Source organism: Podarcis liolepis (assembly GCF_965112155.1).
Source record: "Podarcis liolepis genome assembly, chromosome: 6".
NCBI lineage: Eukaryota > Metazoa > Chordata > Lepidosauria > Squamata > Lacertidae > Podarcis > Podarcis liolepis.
The window spans coordinates 22,353,324-22,372,234 of record NC_139559.1 but is presented as its reverse complement, the minus strand read 5'-3'; the positions used below and the strand labels follow the sequence as shown (position 1 = coordinate 22,372,234).

Here is an 18,911-nt window from a genome sequence, read left to right as displayed (position 1 = left end):
ACCCAATCTGGTAAAGCAGCAATAACCCTGAACTTGTATTCTTTGAGTTAGATGTGTACGTGTTACAGGGATGTTTCTGTAGCTTGTTATACCAGAGGGTTAAGATGAGAAGTTGCCTTTTGGCCATGGTGGGTGAACATCATATGGAGGGATTTAGATGGAGCGGATTTTGTTTCCTTCCAGCTGCCTGCTAGATGATGTTTCACCACCTGTGCAACTAGAACTCTGTCTCTGAGCCACTTATTCCCTTGGCTCCTTCCGGACTCCTGCAGCTTTAGGCAACTGTATGGGTCCATCCTCAATACGCATGTAAACCAGTTTCAAACTGGCTTGACAACAGTTGACTTCCTCCCCCAAAGTTCATGGGAAATATGCTTTGGGGAGGGTGCCAATGTTTCTTAGTTTGAACATATGGCAGTTAAACGAGCTTGAAACTGGTTTTTAAATGCAGCAGAGTTATACCATTGCAAGAGAGCATGGAGTTTGTTGTGCTAATGCTCACAATTGCCACTACAGACCTTAATATGCATCAAACTACCAGAAAATGACACTACGACACTGAAGACATCATGTTTGCAGTGTTTGAGGCAAGCATTACAAATGGTCCTTGTTGTGCATCTCTAAATGCAGGTCTGCAGAACCTAGTATGTCAATCTCTCATTTTATATGAGAGGGGTAAGTCATACAGTAGTACCTTGGGTTACATACCCTTCAGGTTACATACGCTTCAGGTTACAGACTCCGCTAACCCAGAAATAGTACCTCGGGTTAAGAACTTTGCTTCAGGATGAGAACAGAAATCATGCTCCAGTGGCGCGGCGGCAGCAGGAGGCCCCATTAGCTAAAGTGGTGCTTCCGGTTAAGAACAGTTTCAGGTTAAGAACGGACCTCTGGAATGAATTAAGTACTTAACCTGAGGTACCACTGTATATGGAAATCAGGGGTGGGCAGATCTATCAATTTCGGTTTCTCTCAGTATCTCATTTTTTCAGTCCTTAAGTTTGCTTCATTATATTTCCATCTCGGGTTGTGATTTGCAAAAAAAAAATAAACAGTAATTCAAACAAAAATACAGGCTGTACACACACCAATCTATTTATAGCCAAAAAGGTTGTGTTTTTCAATCTCCAATTATTCCTGCACATAGTCAACATGCTGCTTGCAGCCTAGATTGACTCTTGATCCTGGTGTTCACAAGGATGGGTGTCATTATTTGAAAACCCTCCCCTTGATTAGGTTACCTACCGTGTTAGGAACTGAGATATGAAGGCTAGGAACTACAGTGGTACCTCGCAAGACGAATGCCTCGCAAGACAAAAAACTCGCTAGACGAAAGGGTTTTTGGTTTTTTGAGTTGCTTTGCAAGACGCTTTCCCCTATGGGCTTGCTTCACAAGACGGAAACGTCTTGCAAGTTTGTTTCCTTTTTCTTAACACCGTTAATACAGTTGCGACTTGATTTCAAGGAGCAACTCATAGAACGCGGTGTGGTAGCCTTTTTTGAGGTTTTTAAAGACTTTGGTGATTTTTGAAGCTTTTCCAAAACTTTCCTGACACCGTGCTTCGCAAGACGACAAAACTCGCGGAACGAATTAATTTCGTCTTGCGAGGCACCACTGTAAATGGCACCTTAAACCTAGGTTTATGGCTGCAACAACAGAATGTCTAGGCACACTTTTTTTATAACAAGAATACAAGTCCTTCTCCTGACCACCCCAGTAATTATTATTAAGAGGGTCTCTTTTCCAGTCTTCAGAGAGTAGCTGGAAGTGGGGAGGCAGAAAAATATCCTCCTTTCCTTCCACTGCAGTTTTAATATGAAATCCTAGGCGCAGTACTGTGCCCAGAGCTCAGAAACTGCTTGCACTAATGAAATTCCCTGTTGCAAAATGCACCTAGAACAATGGGAGTTTCGAAAACTGGTTACCGATGCCTTCTCCTCCCTGCACATGCCCCAGGTGAATGAAGAAGGAAGTGGTGAATGCAGTCTTGTTATATGCCCACCCATAACCTCATTGAGTAAGTGTGGCTACACGCCCCCTCCCATTGCTGCAACTGCATACATCTGTTTCATCTGTTTTGAACGAGACACATTGAGCGGTAAAGCAGAACAAATCTTTAACAAAGATCTTACATTCAGAATGAAACCAGTTTCTCAGAAGTGCTTTTCAGGGGCAAAAATGAATGAATGAATGAATCTAGATTTTGTGTGAACTATGTAGAAAAAACCCCAAATACTCAGTCTCCATTGATTCTAGAATAAAATGTCTGTGCGCAGCCACAGTACATCCCACCAGAGTGGAGAAGCCTGTGATCAGGTGACCTTTGCGCCTGCTCAGTCTGCTATTGAGGTGCTAACTGCTGATGGGCAACTTCAAAGCACCTGCTCACCTTTCTTAGGGTCCTTTATCTGGATTTGGGTAGGATAGCCTTTCAAAAAGAGCCTTTCTTCAAGTAAAGGACAGACGGCTATCCTACCCAGTTTTTAAAGTGTGATTGGAATGGTGCCGCTTGGGAGTCGGGACAGTTGTGCTTCTTGGATTCATGACATTTTCTCACTTCCCATAGCATGAACCTACTAATTGGTGGCTCCCAGCCAGAATCTCAGCTTTGACCACTGTGTCTATTCCTTTGCTATGGCAACCTGTTAAGCAGCAGCAATTCGCTTATGATGGCTTGTGCCAACAACACCATGGTTTGCCAAATCATCCAAGCCCTTTCCTTTCCCGTCTAGCGGTGGGTGTGGCTGTCTGAGTATAGGGGATAGTGGCTTGTTTGTGTGTTGCTGAGAGCCACGGGTTGGCAGCCAACTGCTTCCATGAAGGCAGCAGTAGGGAAGAAAGTGGAAGGGAATAAATAACTTATTTTATTATGGATTCTACAGCTGACCTTAGAGTCACTGAACTTAAACAAAAAGAGTTCATAGAGTGAGGTTAGAACGTGAACAGGCTGAGTTAGAATTCATTAGCAAATCTGATAATGTTTCCCTTGAGCTGAAGAGGGGATTACAAATAGTGTAATTGTTGGCCCATGCAACCAGGAATAATACTGTCTGCAGCTACGTAAGATTTTCACTTCTGGCTGTGAGTTGGGAACACACTCTGTAGCAGATGAAAAAGAGGACAAGGACCTCTTTCACCTTTAGTAGTTGGGTAGAAAAGGGGATTCCAGCGGCTACACCTCCCTCAAAGTTATCCCTTCTGATAGTTCTTTACTTTTAAACCAAAGTGGATAGCCCACCTTTAAACTGAGGGCTGCCCTCTGCAAGTAGAATACATGAGCACTCTACCCATTAGCTCTTATATAAGGACATCCATTAATAATTAAGGAACAGTAATCCATCGTTTGATTGTTAACACTCCTTTGTCCAAACCGCAGACTCATTCACAGCAATTAGATAGTAAACTCACCATACCACCCACCAGATTTCCAGGCCACATCAGGTTGTAGCCTACAGTAGTTTATGGCACAATAAGCCTGTTTGTTTTTATAGTGCAACGTAACCCTTTATTGTTTCTACTATATGGTATGAGAACCTACCTGGTCCAGAGCATGCAAGAAAAAAGTAAAGGGATAGTTTTCTTTCCTTAAGAAAATTCACCAATCTGATATGAGCTGGAAGGTTAATCTACAAAGGGATCGATATTTGCTAATTCAAGGCATGTGTAATGCTAACCTGTGCTGACACTCTGTGCATTTTATTTCCATAAAAGAAGGGATGGGGTGGGGAATTGCAAACTTGAGTATAGGTGGTGCAGCCCACATAAGGAAAAACCAGCTGTTTTCCTCCTCCTCTGCTCTTCCCATATTTGCAGTTTATTTACAGGAAGCTCCACTTCAGTTTTTAATTAAGCATTTTACTGCTTATATCAGTAGCTCATCAGTGATGTCACAGGCATTATCCAATATGTACCTATAACAGTCAGGATGCATCCTACAGTAGATTTTTTTTATTTTGCCAGGTGCTTCCCCAGACACTATGAAAACTGGAAGGAGTGGTTTGCACTGCAAACAGAAAGTCATTAAGTGTGCATTGTACATAACAGGAGCAGGTCAATAATACATCCACTTATTTGAAAATATATTCTCTAGCAAGTGGTAACAGCAGGGCTTGCCCCTTTTTTCTCCAGGCTTTATTCACTAATGCCTTTGGATTGAAAGCATTAAAAGGCAAAAGGCTCATTCTTATTCTTATCCTTAAATTTATTATCTGCCCTTCACCAGCAGGTCCCATGGCAGGGTACAACAATTTGCCTGCCTCGAAATCCCATGTCAGTTAAACAAGACCTGTCATCATCTAAAAAGACAAAACTTGCTAAGGGAAAGATGTCGACATGTTTCTTGACCAGTTCAATTCTCAGTTGAGCCAGATTTTCATTTTTCACAGCCACTATGAAGGTTGAAAAGTTGGCTTGGTTGAAAATTATGCTGGTGCAGGAGGATGTCAAAATCTTTTGCTTTGCCCAGAAGATATAGCAAGGTTTGGATCTTGTGATGCTTCTGCTTGTACTCAGCAGGGCCTTTTTATTCTATGTCATTAAAAGAGGAAATCTCTCCAGCTTCCTATCTACCTTTATGGTGTGTGTTCGCTGCCGGTGAGTTCTTTTGCTCTACAAACCTCAGCACCTGTCAGATACATACATACCTGGTTATTTATGGTAGGGATCATTTAGAAGCTCACAGCTGCAAGACAGCAAAGAGAGAATCTCCTGTGGCTGAGAAATGTACTGGCTGAACCACCGAAAAGTTGTGTCTTCCTGGAAGTTAAACAGCAGCTTATTTTAGTAGAAGTAAATAGGAACTCGAAGAAAGAAAGGGCACTTTTTTAAAAGGACAAAATAAAGGAGAAAAAAGTATATATTTGACTTTTTAAAGTGTGACTTTTTAAAGGCTAAGAAATGTGACAATGTTGAAACAAAAACAGGATAGTTTCAATAGAATTACATTGGCTTTGTGAATTAATCTTGCTTACTCATGCTTGCTTTTTCTTACTAACGGGAGGACTTTTCCTTTATAATTGGAAGAAATAGATAGGAAGAACCCACTGACCAGGAACAGAGCAACACTTATATGAAGCTCCCTATGTTTGTAAATAACTGGATGGGGCCTTTTAAGTGCCATGATGCTCGGAAGATTTTTGAAAGTCAGGAAGACCTTTTCAGTAGTTGCGCCTTCTCAGTGGAACTTCCTGACAAAGGTTTTGTGCTTTATTTATGCTTTAAATTGCATAAGTTGGGTCATTTTAATTGCATTTTTTATGATTTGAATACTTCATTATTTTGTTACTTCATTGGGAATATTTTCGGATTGAAAGTTGAGGTAGAATGAGTATATCATTATACAACATACTGGGCTGAAACACCTCTACCTGCTGTAAATCTGTGCAATTTACCTGTGCATAAGCAGAGGTTGGGTGGCCATCTGCCATGGATGCTTTAGCTGAGATTCCTGCATTGCAAGGTGTTGGACTTGATAACCCTCTAGGTCCCTTCCCACTCTACAATTCTGTGATTCTATAAATTCCATTGAACTCAAAGGGACATACCTCTGAGTATGCACGTGTAATAGATAATTTTAAAATTACATAGTGTCAATTTGTGATGTTTTAAAATACCTTAATCACTGATGTCTGTGCACTCTGGTGATCTAGTGCTGTGACTGTCATTAGAGGCTTAAAAGCTAGACAATAAACCAGGCATAGGCAAACTCTGGCCCTCCAGATGTTTGGGACTACAATTTCCATCATCCCTGACCACTGGTCCTGTTAGCTAAGGATGATGGGAATTGTAGTCCCAAAAATCTGGAGGGCCAGAGTTTGCCTATGCCTGCAATAAACCTTTATTGTCTCTCTTAAACAAGAAAATAACAGCAACAGTGGAGCAACTACAGATGTTCTTGGCTGGGGCTGATTATCTAGATCTACTGCAGTCAGGTTCAGATCTGCTTTTGGAACTGAATCAGCCAAATTTCTTAAATTACTGATGTTCAATAATTCACATATCTTTATATCTCAAGAGGTTGTACGTAGCAGCCTACTTGTATCTTTGTTGTGCATGACGTTTGGAGACTGCAGAACTATAAATGCAGTTTGCAAGTCTAAGAGCAGCTATATATGACTGGGAGAAGCATGGGGTATGATCCTCTTGAAAATGTACAGCTTCAGAATGCAGGTAGAGGACCGTGAAGTTGAATACCGGTACTTTGCCATCTCAAAAACGCGCCACCTGTGAAGATCTGTCATGGGAATGAGGGGGTTCTAATGTGGTTGCATAAGTTTCATGATGTGCAATGTGGCTAATTCCATAGTATGCACGTTTAAGATTGCAGACTTAAAGTGTTTTTTATTATAATTTTTGTGTGTGTGCTAGAGTGGGACTTTTAGGTAAAGATACATTATCATGGAGACAGTGGCAGACTGTCTCAGTCCTATGATTGTTCCATGGGGCGATATCCTTCAAGGAAGGATGCAAATGGCCTTGAGCTATTTAGGGCTGAGGATAATGTTTCAGCATTTAAAAAATTCACCAAGTAATCATGAAGGCTAAGGCAGTGCTGACCTCGTTGGAGCTCAGTGAACCCCGACGACCATTCCTAACTGAGAGAAAACGGTTGGCCAGAAAGAGGCAGTAGGGTGGGAGACAGTTTCTCCCAGCTCTGTGGATTTCAAACTTACTCCCTTCCAAGGAATTTTCCCATATCAGTCGCTATATACAGAGGAACCCCTCTGGACCTGCCATTGAGCCCCTGCATGTTGCTGACCATGCTAGGATAGGCTCTCAGGTCATGCCCAGTGCCAGCCAGGTCAGTTGGGCCTTGCTGCCCACTCAAACCTAGAGCTTGCCCAAGAATGTGCCTAATGTTCCCTCATGTAGTTGCAGCAGAAGATAAGTAAAGGCGATAAGCTGCCTGTCACGGAAGCTTGTGTGCCATTGCTAATCTTCTTATTGAGGACCCTCCAATAAGCTTCGTAGGAATTCCTGGATTCCCAAGAACATACTTTGTAGATCCCTGTTTTTTAGACAAGATGATATATATATAGGACACTTTTGAGTGTCCCGAATTCTCCTCTCCATACCCTCCCAAGTATGACATGAAATAGCCCCAAAGAGAAAATGCATAAATTGTGGCTGTCCTGGGTGCATTCTGGGATAGCATTCAGGAATTCAAGTGTGTGTAGAAATGTCCTTGGACTAAAGCTGTGACCATGTTAGCACCAGATCAAAAGAATGCCCAAACAAGTGCCAGGAATAAACAGATGACATCATAGGAACACGATGAGCTGTTTTCCTTTGCCATATCACTGGGGTAAAAGTGAGGTCTGAAAGTGCCCTCAGTCATAACATCCTTGGATAGGTGTGTCTGGTTCCAGGGCATCATAAACAATGACCCTGATGTGAGGAATTTACAGTCTAAATTGGATGAAGCCCAAACTATGCTGACAAAACAGAGTCATGCATGGTCATTGTTGATTGGTTTATATTGTGTTAGCTGTGGAATTAAAATTGATGTCTCAGCTGATGCACTTCCAGCATTCTGGAAATTAATGCTCAAAACCAGGGGTCAGCAAACCTTTTTCATCAGGGGGCCGGTCCACCGTCCCTCTGACCATGTGGTGGGCAGGGCTATTTTTTTGGGGGGGGGGGGAATGAACGAATTCCTATGCCCCACAAATAACCCAGAGATGCATTTTAAGTAAAAGGACACATTATACTCATGTAAAAACACACTGATTTCCGGACTGTCCGCGGGCCGGATTTAGAAGGCGATTGGGCCAGATCTGGCCCCTGGGCCTTAGTTTGCCTACTCAAAACATTCCCCGACAGGCAGTGAAGCAGAAACTAATATTGACTTAATAAAATCTACATATGCTAAAATGTTAATGCAAAATGTAGTGATGGGTGGATTAGCAGTTAGCAAAGTCAGCATTTTAGTTTTGATAAAAGTACTTTTAATTGTCAATCTTAAATTTGTTAGAGTTGTTTCGCATTAAACTACATGCTTGCAAGAAAACAATCCCAATCTGCTGCATGCCAGCCGCATACATGCACGCTCATGAGTCTATGAACAAATGTAACATCAGGTCAGAATATTTGTCCAGCTCGCTGAATTTTTCCCATGCCTTGTCAGGTGGCTGCAAAGATGCCTGTTTGTCCCCTACTGAAATTAGGCTTGAAAGAGGCATTCTGTTGTAGCCAGCAGAGAGTACATTATGGTATGTGCTTGGTTGCAGAGTGTTTGTCATCCCCATGGACATTTCTTTGGTTTGCAAATGTGCCCTTGGTTGCAAAAAGATGGACACGAGGTGTCTCAGGCAGAAGTTTTTCACATCACCTCCAGGATTCTGTTTCTCACAGTGACAGCCAGATGCTTTTGAGAAACTTCTTCAAACCTTTGTGCTACTCATGCAGAGGTTTAGACAGCAACTGTCATGCCCAGGAACATTGGGGCCAGGGATTGCATGTATGCCCCTTCACCTGTTTTACGCTTTGCATGTTCAGGCCAACTCCTAAACCGAATTTGTGTTTCTGATTTTAAGCAAAGGAAGGTATATAACAGATGGGTCTGGTAGGTGTGGGATCCCAGAATGCAAATTTTCAAGGGTCATTCATGATCTTTTAATCAAGGGTCTGCAAATGTGTTCACCAGCCTACTACCAGTGGCAATCTTAAACTGCATTTGTGACATGTATACACACATGCACACAAATACACACAAAGTGAGAGGTAGGGGCTCACTGCTGACTTTGTATTGGATTTTGGAGGCACTTGTTAGCCATAAGTAGTCATACTGCTTCCAAGTGCCTCTGAAGGCAAACATTATCTCAGGGCTGAGTCATTGCTCTTCTGCCATACAGAAAGCACAGGAACACTGAACATTGCCCAGGACCGACATTTGTGGATTCCAGCTTTTAATCTTACATTGATAAGAGTTTCAGTATTCTGCTGGGCTGGGCTGCAGATTCAGCCTGGCATCTGTTCACTGTGCAGAGCTCTTAGATGTTTTCCAAGTAACATTTGCAGGACTCTGCTAATCCAAATCTCATTTACAGTCTAATGAAACCTGGATGCAGAAAATCCCATAAACAATCCAAGGGGGACACGTTTGTTGGCCAGTTGTCACAGCTACACTGGCTTCCACTCTTGTCAAGGGAGGAAGAGAAGACAGAGCCAGTCTCAGTACCCATTGCGAATAGGGAGCCCACCTCCATGACTTTCCCAGAAGGGAAGCCCTATTCATCTATTGTAGGAAAGCCTATAATGATGCTTGTGCAACCCTTAAATTCTAACAAATACAGTATGGTATAAGAGTCATCAGATGTGTTTCCTTGAGTTGCTGGTGTTGTGGAGAGAATTTGTAAATAGAAAGGTCAGAGGGCAATGAAATGCAGACAGTACAGACAGTGACAATTACATTTAACAGCATCTATTCACAAAGGATGTGTAGGTGATGAGAGAAACATCCTGGCATTGGATAGCTAATTAAAACAAATTGTGACCCATTATCTGAATTCAAGCCACAAATGATAGAACTTAGCCCCGTGACAAGCCTACATACGTATTAGTAATGTTGTTCTGCATATCCTCCAACTTTTTGTGACAAAAACTCAGTGCACCCCCACCATCCCCGTCGTTGACCCCTTCCTCACCTGCCTGCGCACTGCCGCAACCTTCTCGCTTGTCCCCTCCTTTCCCCCTCTCTCTTATCTTTGCTGTCTTCTGCCTCCTGCCTCCTGCTCTGCAGCCTCACAAGATGTGGCATGGCCTCTGGGAAGGTCGCCCCTCTCCATGCTGCATCTGAAAAACCAGGGATCCCGGATTGGGATCAGAAGCTGGGGCAGCTTCTGTCAATTCGGGATGTCCTGATTAAATCAGGACATTTGGGGGTATGCTTCTGATACACATCTTCCTCCATACATATAGACTCTATACCATACATCAGGGGTGTCCAAACTTTTTTCAAAGAGGGCCAGATTTGAAGAAGTGAAGGGCCGTGATGGTCAACCAAAGGGCCGACCAAAGTTGTTGATCCTTTTTTAGGATTTAAGCTGTTGAGGTTTTTTTTAGGATTTTACCCCAGGAAAATCCCCAGGGGCCGGATTAGGCCCCCCGAAACGAACTTTGGACATGTCTGCTATACATACTACAACTGAGTTTTGTAGCTAGAGTTCAATTTGTTATGCAGGAGATGGAGTAGGGTGTCAGACAATCATCATCCCCCGCCATGTTAGATATGGTTCCTGTGCAGGGTGTTTGCTCTGATACTTCCATGTATAATAGGACCAGTTGCAGAGATTGAAAATGGAGATAAAATCTTTCTTTCCCCTTCATTCAGGCTCTCTCTTTTCCACACAGCGGTGATGCAGAGAGCACAGATACTAGCCAGCCACCAGCAGCCAGTTTTTTCATGATTATCTCTAGGCCATCAGTAGGAATGTGGGAGAAAATTGATTGTTTGCATTTATAGGTGAATCTATAATTCACGTTTCCGAGCACAATTCAAAGTGTTGGTGCTGACCTTTAAACCCCTAAACGGCTTTGGTCCTGTATACCTGAAGGAGCATCTCCACCCCCATTGTTCAGCCCGGACACTGAGATCCAGCGCTGAGGGCCTTCTGGCGGTTCCCTCATTGTGAGAAGTAAGGTTACAGGGAACCAGACAGAGGGCCTTCTCGGTAGTGCCGCCCACCCTGTGGAACACCCTCCCTTCAGATGTGAAGGAAATAAGTAGCTGTCCTATTTTTAGAAGACATCTGAAGGCAGCCCTGTTCAGGGAAGTTTTTAATATTTAACGCTGTATTGTTTTTAATACTTGATTGGGAGCCGCCCAGAGTGGCTGGGGAAACTCAGCCAGATGGGGTATAAATAATTTGTTGTTGTTGTTGTTATCATCATCATCATCATCTACCTAATCCACACTTCGGGGACGCAGGACTTGCCGATCGCATGGTCGGCGGTTCGAATCCCCGCGGCGGGGTGCGCTCCCGTTGTTCGGTCCCAGCGCCTGCCAACCTAGCAGTTCGAAAGCACCCCCGGGTGCAAGTAGATAAATAGGGACCGCTTACCAGCAGGAAGGTAAACGGCGTTCCGTGTGCTGCACTGGCTCACCAGATGCAGCTTGTCACACTGGCCACGTGACCCAGAAGTGTCTGCGGACAGCGCTGGCTCCCTGCCTATAGAGTGAGATGAGCGCACAACCCTAGAGTCTGTCAAGACTGGCCCGTACGGGCAGGGGCACCTTTACCTTTAATCCACACTTCCTGAAACAATGTGTGCAAACCAAAACACAGCCATCCTTGGAAATGCACACTTTTTGCACTGCAGTTTTCCTGAAAAGTAATGTGGAAAGCATGCATGAAATGGATGGGGTGGGGAGGAATTCAGTGTAGTGGTATGGCAATCATTCTATCAGAACAAGCATTTCAGCTTGCTAGATGGAAGAATCTCCCTCAACTGGCCCCACACATTGTTCTGTATGTTCTCCCCGCAACCCCTAGCCAATTTGAAGGTGTGGGGAAGGGAAAGCCCCATTGTGTGGTGCTTCTATTAGCAGGACTTGTTAGTTGAATCTGGCCCTACCATTAGTAAAAATAGCATACAGAAACCCATTATATAAGGGGAAATTGCTTTGTATATTAGACAAAGTTACATACAGAGGTTAGGAGAAATTTGTACTAAATGCTGCTGAATTTTCATGAAGACATTTTTTTAAGCAAAACAATATGGAGATGTAGAGATCTTAATTTAAGAGTGGGGAAATGAGAAACAGAGAGAAAACAAAACTGATGGATTTGCCTATCCCTAGCTAGCAGTGGGCAGAATTGAGACGTATGAGGTCTACTTTGCTTTTAACAAGACAACCAAGGCCCACCAACTGAAGTCAGGTAGAAAGAGTGGCTTGAGGGCAGAACCAAAGGCAAAATAGTGGCTTGGGGAAAAGGTTATCTTCATTGGCCTCACCACATCTTCCTCCTTCACTCCCTGCCCCCTGCATCCTGCAACATTTTCCCATTGCAGCCTGCAACCTGGGTTCTGCTGCACTGTGGATATAACCTTCTATATGTGAAAGAATATTGTTTTTTTCATTAGGTATATGTGTAGTCTGTGAGTTTCTTTTTCTTCTTTCTATTCACATAGAAAGCCATAATTCAACCGTCCCCCATTCTCATTTGTCTTCTTTTTGATAATTCACTATTGTTTTAAGCATATGGTTAGAGTTCAGATGCCTCTTAAGAAACCTAGTTAAGGTTGTAATCTTCCTTGCCAACTCAACCGCGTGCAGGAGTATGTTGCCTACTGCATCTCAGATCAGGACGCTCCAAAGGGACATCAATCATTCAATCTCTTCCACAATTAATGATCTAAGTAGGGGTTTCATGCCAAGAAGATATTGATGTCCTTGTAGGGCTTGATTTATGTTTAGTTTAATTATGTTAAAGTGCAGTGCCTCAGCTAAACTGGAGCATTTGATCATGTGTTAATTATCTGAGCGATCCTAGGTGTTGATCCTTGGGCAGTCGTTCTTAAAACAGATTCACTGTTCAGAACCTGCCTCTTTATTAAATGATAAGAAAATAGCGACCGTAGGTTTCTAATGGGGGGGGGGGGATTCAAAATGATCTGTGTGACCTGTGAAAGACTGCCAGGGTCCATGAAGGAAGGATAGACAGAATCACTCAACAGGTAAATAGATGCTCTTGTTAAGTATGTGTTTAGGTATCAGATCTCAGAACACTGAGTGTTACTTTTTCTCAGTATTGGCCTGGGGCCCATTTGTCCAAGTCTCTCTTAATAGAAATGCAGTTCATCCCCTGGCTTACTGTGAAGTGTGGCCCTCCATTTTCATTCAGGGAAAGGTGAGCTCTGCCTGTGAAGCCTGACCCAGTTATCTGGAATAGGCAGGACTGTGAGGGAATGTGAAGGCTGTCATTCCTATATCTAGAGACTCATCATAGCCTCATGCCTTTCCCCACACCTCCCTCCTCTCAGTGCATCTGGCACATGGTTGCCACCCTGACCCTTCATCTCACCCCTGCCTCCTAGGCTGCCTGCCCCTTTCTCTGTTACTGGTTTGATCTATGATGGTACCTACTGTTGTAAATTTCATGGCATGACACTGAAAGGCTGTCCAATCCAAGCCTGGTTTAAAAATAAATATCCCTAAGAAGCAGGGGGAGCAGGAGGGGCCATGACGTTGCCCATCCTCATTTGTCTCTCCCTTGGTGATGCATTTTCTTTTTCTTTTTTGGCAATGTGTAAGCGGCCACCAGCAATGGAGATTGAAATGCATGACTCGCATTCCTGCAAGATGCCAATGCCTTGTTGGCTTGAATTCCCATTGCAGTCATACTGAATGTAGTGTCCTTCACTTCCTGCAAGGGTGGCCATGAGTCTTATTTTACAGAAGACAGTCCTATATTTGAAAGGTTGTCCAGTTCAAGTCCAAACAGGTTCTTTTAAGAGCCGTAAGAATAGAGATCAGGCACTTTGAAGTTTGCCCATCAACAGTTAGCATCGGGACTGGAGACTGAGCAGGCACGCCAGTCTACCTAGGGTTTCTCCACGTGACATGGTTATTCAGCATTTATTCTGATTTGCTTCCAGAAAGCTGTTATAGTGGCTAGACTATTGTGCTGCCTTTGTTGAGCTTTTGTTATGATTTGGTTTACAGGGAAATTATACAACAATGACTGTTCATTTTGCAGTTACAGATAGGTAGCCGTGTTGGTCTGCCATAGTCAAAATAAAAAAGTTCCTTCCAGTAGCACCTTAAAGACCAACTAAGTTAGTTCTTGGTATGAGCTTTCGTGTGCATGCACACATCTTCAGATGAGTAATACCCCTCCCCACCTTCTCACTATATAGAAGGATCTGGCAACTTCTGTTTCAGTGTATCTGAAGAAGTGTGCATGCACACGAAAGCTCATACCAAGAACTAACTTAGTTGGTCTTTAAGGTGCTACTGGAAGGAACTTTTTTATTTTATTCATTTTGCGTTTATCATGACTTGCTTGCACAAGGCGTCTATATATCTTCCCATTGATCACTTGTTCATCCCAGACTTTTCAGTGGATTTCCCTGTCACTTTCCTAACCACATAAGTCTGTTGTTGTTTCTTATGTCAACTTGTTGTGCTGGGGCAGCAGAGCACTTTAATCCACCTTTAACTGTGCAAACCTAAATGTTTGCCATGCTCTTGAATCCCTCCTGCAAAATAGTGACAGTTTGGAGGTGCCGTAGTCACTACGGTGAAATGTAATATATTTCTGTTGAAAGTATAGTGATTATTCCTAAATTTTGCCTATGTGGCCATCCTACCAGCTGCCCCCAAACCATTCATAGAGGTCTCATTCACACTTCTCTTGTCCCACTGTTTTCACCTGGGAAAACCCACTCTTTACAGCTGAATTGGAGCAAACATCCATCAGGTTTTCCGTGGATTGACGTTTGTTCTGATTCAGCGATAAGGGGCAGGTTTCCCAGGGAAAGCAGTGGGGCAAACAAAAAACTTCTCAGTTCATAGAATCATAGAATCATAGAGTTGGAAGAGACCACAAGGGCCATCGAGTCCAACCCCCTGCCAAGCAGGAAACACCATCAGAGCACTCCTGACATATGGTTGTCAAGCCTCTGCTTCCTTAGCTTTGAAAGCACAGGACAAGGGCAAGTGTGGGTCCATCACATAAGAAGAGATAAACAGCATTTTGATCTCATACCAATTCAAGTTTCAGTTTACCCACCCAATTTATTACAAAGCTGTTTGCTCCCATCACTACTCATTCCTTGTATGAACACAAACAAGTATTTCAGGTGTGTTTATCTTAGGAGGACCAGCTCTGGTTAACTTCTTCATTCATTCCTGGCTTTGTTGGTGTTTTTTGTGCTTAAAAGGAAGGTACTGCTTAAGATGGGCTGATGCAATCATGCTAAAGTTCTAGACAGCAGCCTTTGAGGGAAGACCCTTGTGCATGGAGACGCCTGAAGATTAGCATGATGAGGGGTTGTCTGATGTTATTGCCAAGTTGTTCCTTTGATCTCATTTTTCTGGAGTCACGAATGACTGAGGAGGGCTGAGCTTATAGCTGTCAGTGGAGAAAGATGTTAGCTGATATTTGAACTTCCATTGAGGTAGCCACATTACATAGCTGTGACAGGAGAGGTTTCGAATAAAAGGAAAATAAGTTTTTCCACCATAGCAGAGCCTCATCTTTTTGTTGAAGAATAGAGTCGATGATAGTAGGTGCTATTGGAATGTTGCTGCTTGTGAAGACTACTGGAGGAAGAATATTGAATTGTTTGATGTATCCCTATATTGCTACCATTAATCACAATAAGTCATTTTCTACATTACACTGAGGATAGTGTCTTGTATTGCAAACATAAATAATTGTCCCCAGGGCTATATACAGGCACAAGTTAATGGGTGAGCCAGCAACTTATATATTGGCAACTTCCACAATTTTCTATGCTCATATTTTCGTGTTGAAGGATACAGATTTCAGCACCGTTCCTTTGAAATGAGGGAAAGGTCATAGCTCAGTGGTAGAGCACATGCTTGTATACGAAAGGTCCTAGGTTCAATCCTCAACATTTTTAGATTGGCCCAGGGAAAAACTCCTGTCTTGAAACCCAGAGAGCCTCTGCCAGTTGGACTAGATAATACTGCATTAGACATACCAATATTTGGACTTGATATAAGGCAACTTCCTTATGTTCCTAATTCTCCATAAACAGACACACATCAAGTGCATTAATGGAGGGACATTAATCCTACATCTCTTCCCAGTCACTCCTTGCCCATTAGCTGCTTTGATTGGGTTTTTCACGCTGCGCCTCTTCTCAGTGAGTTCCTCTGGAGAGTTAGAGCTTTTGTGGTTAAAGATCTGGTTAAAGATTGATTTTACCTTGTGCTGCATATTCTGGACATTTTGCTTCCAACATCAGTTCTTTAGGCACAATAAGACATAAATATGCCATTGGGCCTCCCGCAGATTACAGTGGAATTAATCACACTGATTATATGCTACCAAAAAAGGAGATGCTGTGCCTGTTTACAGCTTCTTGGGGGCCTTCTGTGAGCTGTCAGGGCTTAAAACTGCAGATTTCTACCTCCTCGGCCAAATGTCTCCAAATGGCCGTGGAGCCAGAGAGCTGCTTAACAGGATGCAGGGTGCCAAAAAACATTCCCCCACAGAACAGCCCTCAAAGGATAGGGATCTCTCTGGATGAGTTAATAGGAAGAATCGTGCTTTCAATACAAAGGAGGTTGAAGCGTGGTGGGATTTGTGCATCAAGAAACAGAATGTCCTGTGGGTTATCTAAATAGCATTGCTGGAGGGAGGGCAGAGAGTGCTGTGTACACACTAAGTGACTCATGCGAGATTCTTGAAATGTTTCATTGGGATGTAGATACTTAAGTGCCTTTGAAAGATTCACTTCTTCATACAGCACATAGTTAACCTATGGCAGACGTAGCCAATGTGGTGCCCTTAAGATACTGTTGGGCTCCAGTTCGGTCAGCCCCGGCCAGCATAACTAGTGGTCAGGGATGATGGGAGTGGCAACAACGTCTGAAGGGCAACTTGTTGGCTACCCCGACTTAAGGATTATTTGCTGCCACAAGATATGGTGAAGGGCACTTGGTTAGATGGCTTTAGAAGGGGATTAGACAAATTCATGGAGGAGAAGGTTATCAATTGCTAATAGCCATGGTGTGTGTGTGTGTGTGTGTGTGTGTGTGTGTGTATGAGAGACACGGGTGGCGCTGTGGGTTAAACCACAGGGCCTAGGACTTGCCGATCAGAAGGTCGGCGGTTCGAATCCTCGCAATGGGGTGAGCTCCTGTTGCTCGGTCCCTGCTCCTGCCAACCTAGCAGTTTGAAAGCACGTCAAAGTGCAAGTAGATAAATAGGTACCGCTCCGGCGGGAAGGTAAACAGTGTTTCCGTGTGCTGCTCTGGTTCGCCAGAAGCGGCTTAGTCATGCTGGCCACATGACCCGGAAGCTCTACGCCGGCTCCCTTGGCCAGTAAAGCGAGATGTGTGCCGCAACCCCAGAGTCGGCCACGACTGGACCTAATGGTCAGGGGTCCCTTTACACACACACACACACACATGCTCTTTCAAGGTTCAGGGGCAGCATGTCTCTAAGTACCAGATGCTGGGGAACAGCAGAGAGAAGGGTCATGCCCTGTTTCTCAATTTCCCAGGTTTATTTGCTTGGCCACTGTGGGACCTGATGTTGGATACTGTTATTGAAAGGACATGGAGGGGTCTTCTCCCAGAACTCTGTATCAATTGATACGGCAGATTGCCTCGAATGAGAAACTTACCCATAAACTGAGGATGGCAAGAGGGGGGAAAGAACACAGACACATTTACAGCAGAATGGTATTGTTTTATTGCTTGCGTGGCTAAGATGGACAACAAGAGCCTTCTTACAGCATATAGGATCTTCTGGCTGGTCCAACTGCTGGACACTCTTCATTCTGCAGATTGAAACAGTCTTCATGCTCTGTGCTGCATTTCTTGACTTTGTGCTTTGTTTCTTGCTGCATCTTTGTTATTGTTTATATTGTGAAAACTAAAATAAAAAGTATCAAAAAGAAAATAAAGAAGTATGTTTTATTAGTTTTCCTTGGCATACCTTGCATGGGGAAGAACCAGATATAGGTAGGTAGCTGTAGTCGAAACAAAATAAAAAAATTCCTTGCACACGAAAGCTCATACCAATAACAAACTTAGTTGGTCTCTAAGGTGCTACTGGAAGGAATTTTTTTATTTTATGGAGAAGAATTGTGCAAGATCATCTCTGCTTCCTTCCTAAAAAGCCTTCTCAGACTAACACTTTGCAGTACAACAGTCACACAGTTGTTACTCGTATGCTGCACCCAAATGCCTCCTTTCAAGGTAGCACTTTTGTTGTGGAGCTACCGTGTTTTCTCACAACTCTGACGGCCATATGTTATCATATGTGCTTCTTCCACCAGCAGTATTTTGAGAGCAGAGGAAATGTGCTAGATCTGCAAGGCTGCAACACTGCAATTACTGAGCAAAAAATCTGGTTGTGCAGAAACGGTATCTTCAGTAGATGCCCATGACTGTTGCACAAACGTCATACTTTATCCACAATAGCAATAGCAGATAACATACATCACCAAAGTAACGGGGCAGGGGCAGGACTGAATTTAATTTTGTCAGTGACAACAATTTTCTTGGTCCTGGTAAAATTGGTTTTCTCAATGATGATTGCTTAATGTGAACAGAATAAATCTGTAATCTTCATAATAAAAAGAGTCTGGGAGTTTTGATTTAAAAGGTAAAGGTAAAGGGACCCCTGACCATTAGGTCCAGTTGTGACCTACTCTGGGGTTGCGGCGCTCATCTTGCTTTATTGGCCGAGGGAGCTGGCGTACAGCTTCCGGGTCATGTGGCCAGCATGACTAAGCCGCTTCTGGCGAACCAGAGCAGCGCACGGAAACGCCGTTTACCTTCCTGCTGGAGTGGCACCTGTTTATCTACTTGCACTTTGATGTGCTTTCGAACTGCTAGGTGGGCAGGAGCAGGGACCGAGCAATGGGAGTTCACCCCGTCGCGGGGATTTGAACCACCGACCTTCTGATTGGCAAGTCCTAGACTTAACCCACAGCGCCACCTGCGTCCCTAAACTTTTTGATTTAAAAGAGGATTAGGCAAATTCATGAAGGATAAGACTATCAGTGACTATTAGGCATTATGGCTATGTTTTGCCTCCACAGCTTCTGAATAGTGGTTGCTGGAAACTGCAGAAGGGGAGAGTGGTGTTGGGCTCAGGCCTTGCTTGCATGCTTCCCACAGGCATCTAGTTGGCCACTGTGAGAACAGGAAGTTGTACTACATGGGCCTGATCTAGCTGGGTTCTCCCTATGTTCTTTTGAC

General features: G+C 43.6%; 1 protein-coding gene across 6 annotated transcripts in view; it reads left to right on the top strand.

Annotated features, from left to right (window-relative positions):
• JPH2 (junctophilin 2) overlaps positions 1–18,911 on the top strand; it is a 63,336-nt gene that overhangs the window by 24,950 nt on the left and 19,475 nt on the right. The gene's annotated exons all lie outside the window — the stretch shown is intronic.